The sequence below is a fragment of the Mugil cephalus genome, chromosome 8, assembly GCF_022458985.1.
Source record: "Mugil cephalus isolate CIBA_MC_2020 chromosome 8, CIBA_Mcephalus_1.1, whole genome shotgun sequence".
Taxonomy (NCBI): Eukaryota; Metazoa; Chordata; class Actinopteri; order Mugiliformes; family Mugilidae; genus Mugil; species Mugil cephalus.
This window is the reverse complement of record NC_061777.1, coordinates 15,038,460-15,046,394: the sequence shown is the minus strand read 5'-3', so window position 1 is coordinate 15,046,394 and position 7,935 is coordinate 15,038,460.

Sequence of the window (7,935 nt, the reverse complement as noted above, 5' to 3'; positions counted from 1 at the left end):
CAGCAGAACATCAATCTTATTCAGAATGAACTACAGTGGATCCTTTGTTATGATGCATTACCAATAAACTGAACTAAATACACAATCCTCTTTGTTTTGCAGTCGGCCATTTTCAACTTCCAGTCACTGCTGACGGTGATTCTCCTCCTGATCTGTACCTGTGCCTACATCAGAGCGCTGGCTCCCAGCCTGCTGGACAAGAACAAGACCGGGTACGACCAGTTACTCTTTGTGAAATTGAACAGTGTAACAAAATACGATGTCATCATCATTAACTCTTCAAGTGGTTTTTAGAAAAGCTTCTTCACACAGATTATTTTTGTTCTTCATGCTAGTATTGTGTTAATTTCATTTATCAAAAATAGGAACATATAACCAAAAGGTAACGTGTTAAATATTACCATTTTTTTCCAGTCGGTTGTGCCAGCGTATTGCAAGTAGTTCACTTCTGTGTATCAGCACATTTTAGCGATTGCTTATCAAGCACTAATGATTTGTGGCGAGACTAATCCTGCTTTAAATTATCCGTCTCACTCTGGCTAGCATGGGAGCTGAGCAAAGTGGCAGAACGCCTAATGTTCATCTTTACAGGCCCATTATTATTTTTGGATGTAAAACTCGACTGTGATTCACTTCTACTAAATCTGACAAAGCCCAGAAACAGCCGCACACAGTCACTCGCAATCACACACACCCCATTGGAGAAGGGAAGTCTTCTTTAGACAAACACGTCTTAAGAGCACAGTTGTAGTTTGATTTGTTGACTGATTATTTGTTTGCGTTGATTTGATGCCGCTCTTTATGCAAATAATTCATGGGTGGTATGGAGTGGACCATAACCGGAAGGAAATACCAAGAGAAGTTGTGTTTTGAGCAGAAATATATTTGTAAATTATGGAAAATGTAACTTTTTTTTAAGGGCTAGTGCTGAGCCATTAAAGGACACCCTAACTGTAGGATTCTGACAACGTCTGGTCAGTACAAATGCTAAGAAAGTTGGCGTGGAACATGCACAGACACTTTCGCTCACACACACAGACTTGTCAGTAAAGCGAAGCCTGGAATGCCACATTAGCCTCAGCTGTCACTAGAGATAATAAGACTTCCCGCGTCCCCCCCCCCCTTTCCCCTTCTATTGAGCACTGCACATCCCTTTAATGGAAGCGGACACCTGAACACTGCCTGGGTTTTGTAGAAAGTGAATCGCAGTCCTCTTGAAGAGTTGTGACCATGGTCCAACTTCACCATTGCATATCAACACAGAACCTACTCTCTCACTTATCCCTCTTTAGCTTTTAAAATCTTAAGCAAACCAGTAAAATAAACTGAAGCAAAAATAATAATAATCTTTTTAAATTCTGCTTGTAATTTTTCTGTCTTTTTCCTTTTAGGATTCTAGGAATTTTCTGGAAGTGTGCCAGAATAGGTGAGCCCACGACCGCCTCATTTCTATTACTTGAATTCTGATTTATAAACAGTATATACTGAACTTTATTTCATCTCTCCAGGTGAGCGGAAGAGTCCCTGGGTGGCTTGCTGCTGTGTCGTCATGGCTTTTAGTATACTGTTTCTACAGTAGCAAACCGAAGGAGGAAAAAAAAAACACAAATGGAAACATTGGAGAGGTGGCCAGACAACAAAGCATGGACAGTCTGATCCTAGAAGCACAATGAGACCTCCAGTGGTTGTCACTTAGATAAAACGGAGACCTGTCATCACATACCATAGTCATGGAGGAGGAGGGGGAGGAGGAGGTGGTAGCCCTAGTGTCTCAGTCCCTTCACTGACTTCCAGGTCTGTACTGGTGGTTTCTTATGTGGGGTGTTTATTCTCTGTGTGGGGCCAGTGCTTTTTTTTTTTTTTTTGTTACCTGCTATTTGTGGGATCAAGTGATACTCAGTTTGTCTTAACATTTCAAACTGATTTTTTTTCCGGTTTTGAGTTTATCACCACGACATCATCCTGTTTGATGAAGACCCTTAAAAATGTTTAAGGGGATTTATACAATGGCTTAATATTTGTAACTTTGGTCCTGTTTGTTGTATCAAAAAATGGTGACCGCAGTCTGCAGCAAACAATGGCATAAATAACAGCTCTTCGTGGGTCAAGTTGTTAACGCATTTGCCTGAAAGAGCCGCTGATGGTGTTTAAAGTCAGTCAGTTTGCCGCTATTTATTAAAGAACCTTTTTGAAAATGTGGTTTGAGGCTCATCTTTGTCATTTAAATTCTGTGTTTTTGATTAGATGTGTTTCTATTAATGCCTGTTGTGGCAATGCCACATTGAAAGGTGTGTCATGAAAGATACATGATCTTTTGTCAATGTTTTCTCCAAGAACTTAATGTAAGATTGCCGCAGCTGCAGAGTTAGTAGTTAGTTTAGTAGTTGTAGCTTTTAATTGTAGTCCTAAGGACTTTTCCTGGACTGGGATGGACAGTGAAGAGTTTGTGATAACCTCTTCTGTAACCTTGCAGTCATCACTCATCTTCACAAGGCTGTTTTTGAGAGGCTGTCTGCTGACTGTATCACATGACACAACATCACCAGATACAGCGCCGTTTGGGTTTGTGCTCCCTTCACAATTTTCTACACTTCTGCATAAAAATAACATAAAATATAAGCAGATTTAAAAGAAAAAGAACCCAGTCAAACAAATGAAACTGAAAGTATTAGACTGGTGTATTTGTTGATTCAGGAAAATGAGCCAAAGTTACATATGTACAGGCTGCAAAGGAAGTCCATTTCAAAAAAGAACATTTCTGTCTCTTTGTAGTTTTCAGAACATCATGAGGACAAACCAGGAGACTATTGGGAAGATGTTTAGTGGACAGATGAGTAGAATTGTTTAGTTAAAAATGATCGGTGTCAACACTCAATTCCAGCGTCATGAGGTGGGAGTGGTGATGTCCTTGTTGGGGTCCGTTTTGATGCGTATGAGCCAGGACAATTATACCAGCAAAGTCTAAAAGAAAATGTGACAAGATGTTCTACAGAAGAATTTTTAAAGACGAACCAAAATAAAGTCAAAGTTTTGACTTTAATACAATGCAAATGCTGTGGTAGGACCTGAAGCAAGCAGTTCCCGTGAGGAAACCTACCAACATCTCAGAAGTGACGCGGTTCTGTACTGGGGAAACTTAACCAAGCCGCGGTAGACGACTGATAAGCAGTTACTGGAAATGTTTAGTTGCTGTTAATGCTTCAAACAATGGTTCATTTACTTTTGCAACTCACAGGTACACAAATAAATCATTTTCTTGGATAAATACATGCTCAAGGAAAATATTTCTGTTTGCCTGCTCCCAGGGCTCGTGTTAAAATCTGCTGATGTTTTTAATTTATTTGTATGCAAAAAGGATAGATATTTCTGAAGGGCGGAAAAACGTTTAAGCAGCACTCTGTATCTGTAAGTCTGAGACATTTTCATTCATACCAAAAACCCCTGACCCCTAACCCTAACCCTCAAAATGAAATCCTCGAAGTACTGGACGATATTGAAGATACTGTGCTCAAAACTAAAGCCAGAACGTTTTGGAAAAGTAACCACCGTATGCAATTGGTGATTCACACAAACTCGTCTGAACTCAATATATTTGTATGATTCTGTATGTTTCTATTATATGTTATACGATCTGACTTTAGAAAGAGATACACAGAAATCTTCTGGCAAACACTAAAAACCATCCCACACACATCTCTGTCTCATGTGTGGCACAGAGGAGTAGAATAAAGGAGGACGCGTGTTGACACGCTCACCGAGTGTCCAGATCCCAACTCCCCCGCACAAACTCTGTCAGGGATCACTGATCCCATATTGGTCTGCATCCGTTTTGGCACTCCCTGGTTGAGATAAAGCATCAAGAGAAGCCTGCCGGTAAACTTGTGGTTATCAGGCACTGACGCAGATACAGGAGACCCAGAGGACCGAGAAGCTCTCAGTCATCTGTGTCTATTCTGGGGGAGTAGAGATACTGGATGGACACTGCTGGCTCAATAAAGACGTCTTGGATGACGATGAAAGGAAAGCAATAGAGAGTCATTAATGGAAAGTCTCTATAGAAAGTCTCTATAGAAAACTGAAGGAGTAAACTAGTGTTTGGCAAAATATTCTTAGACTCATGGATACTCGGGAAATTTGAGAACAAAACCAAACCAAACACGTGTTTTGTTTTGTTTTTTCCAACTTGTTCGGTCATAATGATTATTGTTAATCTCCCATGAACTGTTGATACAGTTGCCAAACAATGACCATGAGGAACATTTGGCAGAAACAGAGTGACAGGATGCCTAAAACAACGTTTGGACCGATGTAACTTAATTCATGCTCTGATTTACTTGTTTGAATTGGCCGATCAAAATTTACCAGAGGGAATGCCAACTTGCTAGGGACGCAAGGAAAGAGAGCGTATTGTTGTTAGCGTGTCAGAGCTCTGCTCCACATGTCATCTGTTCCACCAAGCAGTCATGCTTAGCGGAACAGCGTTTCTTCCTGGACTTCATCAAACATTGTCGTGGCTGGCAAATGAACTACACTAACTAGAGGTAACTCAGTGTGAAGCAGGCCGGTTTCTTTTAATGGATGTATCTGAAACTTAAGTCCAAATAAGTTTTCACGTTATAATGGTATTACAAAACTTCCCACTCCTGGGAAGAATAATAATAATTTCATTATAAAACTAAAGCTAACTGACCTAGTGAACCAGTATCAGCATGTTGTTGATTGGTTGGTTCCAGTGTTTTGAAGAAGCATTTAGACCTTCATTTTCAGAAAATATAATTAAACTGTACCCTCACTGACACCTAGGATAGGCTCTGGCCGCCCCTCCAGAGGGTAAGAGGTTATGAAAAATAAACGAATGAATAATTAAACTGGATATAATCTATTGAAAAAAATGTAAAGAAATGTAAAAAAAAAAATGTTCCACCAGCGATGAATGAAACCCACCCGACGCTGAGAAACTGATGCATTTAATTTATCGTCACCTTTCAAAGGTTTAAAAACATCAAATTTCCTTGTCTCTTTCCACCTTTGATCATATCTCAGAGTTTGCTTGCAGTCTTTTGAGGACTTCAAAGGCCCTCAGGTTGTTAAAGTCTCTGCCATCGCCTGCTGAGAGAACCTGAAGTGTCCAAGCCCTTAAAACGTTCAGCAGAGCCCGTTCGAATCGCTGCAGTGATTCTGCAGTCAAAGGGAGTTAAAGACGAATGGAGGGAAAGGAAAACGTAAAAGAGAGGTGTCTGGTGTGAGAGTTTGTGAGTAGAGACCCTAAAAGAGGAGTGGATTAGTCCTTATCACACCACTGGTGTATCTCTGTGATCAACCTCCCAATGACCCCACAAATTCCTCCCTAGGCTTCCTGGTTTACTGATACCTATGCGGGCAAGTTCTCTACTGTGGCGGCTTATGGTTTCAAACCCAAACTTTATTTCAGACATTACAAAGGCTACACTATGATAGATTAAAAATGCTTGACATGGTTTTCATACTGTAAAGCCTTTGTTCTGTCCTCACTTCCTCATTAAAAATGCACAAACTTCATTTCATGCCCTTAAGGAACAAAAGACAAGAATAATGTTGCCAGCTGAAAGACACCAATATCCAATATGTAGGCCAAGTCTGGGTCAGTGGCCAGCCTGAAGATAGTGTGTGTAACTGGAAACTGGATGACTTAGACAGGTATGTACTGTACTTTATACATCATGTTATGTGTCATTGTGAGATCCAGACCTTCTAGGTCACTCTAACTCTTTCCACATGTAATCTTTTACCAGAAATTTTATGGTAACAAGAGAAAATTTTAAACCTACTCTTGTCAGACAGCTCCCTGTGGTCGCGGTAACTGGGGCACTGCACGTCTCCTTTGAAGGTGGCATTCACGGTTTGTTCATAGCACATCTCAGTCCCCGCTCATTAACCTGAGGCAGAAGTAACCTCCGCCTAACAAGGCTGTTCCGCAAAGCTGGGAAGAGCCTACGTCTGGGTCAGTGGAGATAACCGTGATCTGAGCACAAAATGACATAAAGAAAAAAAAAATCACGGATATTTCAATTCATACCCAACTGAGATGGTGAGATCAAAGTTCTGTAGGTGGTAATGTGGTAATACGCATACACAATTCTGATAAAAGCGACTCCACTGTTCGGCATGTTTCATTTGTGGGATTTTTTTTGTCAAACCAAAATACAACAGCCATAAAAATGTTGTTTTTTTTCTTCTGCAACAAGTCAGTCAATTTATCAGGTATTCCATCACCCTGTTGTCATCCTACTTTCTTTAAAAGTGATAATATTATAGTTTAAACAGACACTATTGCTTCTTTCTTTTCTTATTATGGCTAAAATTGAGTGTAGTGTGCCAAACAGAAAATACATCAATGAATAATAGGACCACTTGTTGGCTGCTTAATGCCTTTTAAATTTACATTCATTTATTTAATAGCATACTAAGTAGAATTTTTATGAAACCACAAGGTATAGACTTTTATCAGTGTTTATCAGAGTTTATCCGTGTCAGTCAGTCACAGTCTCTAGAAAAGTTGTGTAGTGTTGTGATGGATTTACCTGTAAAGACATTTCTCTTTCTGTGATTCGCAGCCTTGTTCATACTAACGATGCTCATTTTCTTAATTGGATCTTCAGCTTGAGCGACCAGTGCCGCACTCCCTGACTCTCTGACTGTCACTCAATGGTTCTGTCAATTTTTGATTTTACACAGGCCTCATTATACTGTATATTTAACATGTAAATTGAGCAATTAAAAGTAAGAATGCAGGTAAGAAACATACACACCAGAAGTTAGAGTTGTTTTTCCATCATATCAAAACTAAGCTTGAGCTCCTGCACAGGTCTAAACCACCAATGAAATGCTGAAGCCAACTTGCATTTTTACATCTATGACATTAAAGGCCTGAATACTGGTAATTTATTAAAGTGGCCGTTCAAATGGACTCATTGTGTATATTGTCATTGAGGATTTTATTTCAAAGGTGCAAGTATCACGTTCCCATTCATTTTCATTGGAGTCATATTGGGCTTGTGCACATTCTGTACTTGTCTGTGAGTCACAGCTACACTTTCTTGATAGCTCATTAAAACGCCTACAGTTGGCGCACGATGTGTTTAAAAAATGTGGCTTCATTTGCTGTCTTTCTATTTACTGATTATGTGTGTGACACTTTGGTCAAGATGAATCCATAACTTTAAAGTTTCTCTTAAAGTCCTAGCCATGGACACAGATGTATAAGAGATTCTGCAATAACATTTAGCTCATTGTTTTAATAGTATTTTGTGTTAAGATGAGTCAGTTCTGGGTAATTGTTTCTTTTATTTTTATGGTTGTCAATTGTCTTATTCTCATGGGGTGTCTGACCTAATTCTGCATCCTCAGAGTGGAGCACAGCAGAAGTGGTGTTAACAGACATGACACTGGAGCACAGTTCGCACACAACAGCAAGATGTTGACAGACACGTGAAGATACACTTGATCTTTCTGCAAACTAATGCCACAAGGCCAACCGCAAAAATACTCAAGTGGTAAAAATTTACACGTGTGAATCAACTCTGTAATAGCATCATTTTCGAAGTGATCAATCACAAAACCATCTACCAGTAAGTAAATAAGCCATTTTGACTTCTCTACGCCATAAGCAGTGTGTAGTGTGAAGTGGCTCTGGGTAGCAGAATCACTTCTTGGAAAACCAGGGACTTTTTCCATGTTGGCAGTTGAGATGATCACTTGAGTCCAAAAGGCAGGTTTCCAGATATGAGCTGGGCCGTGAGCTCCTCCACATCATCTTACAAAGCTGCCATAGGAACTCTCTAGTTGACTGAACAACACAAGACAATAAGAGTTAACACCTGTACGGGTCAGTGATACCTGCTGATGAGCAATAATAGCAATAATAGCAGATCCAGTTGCTGAACAAATGTGCGAGGT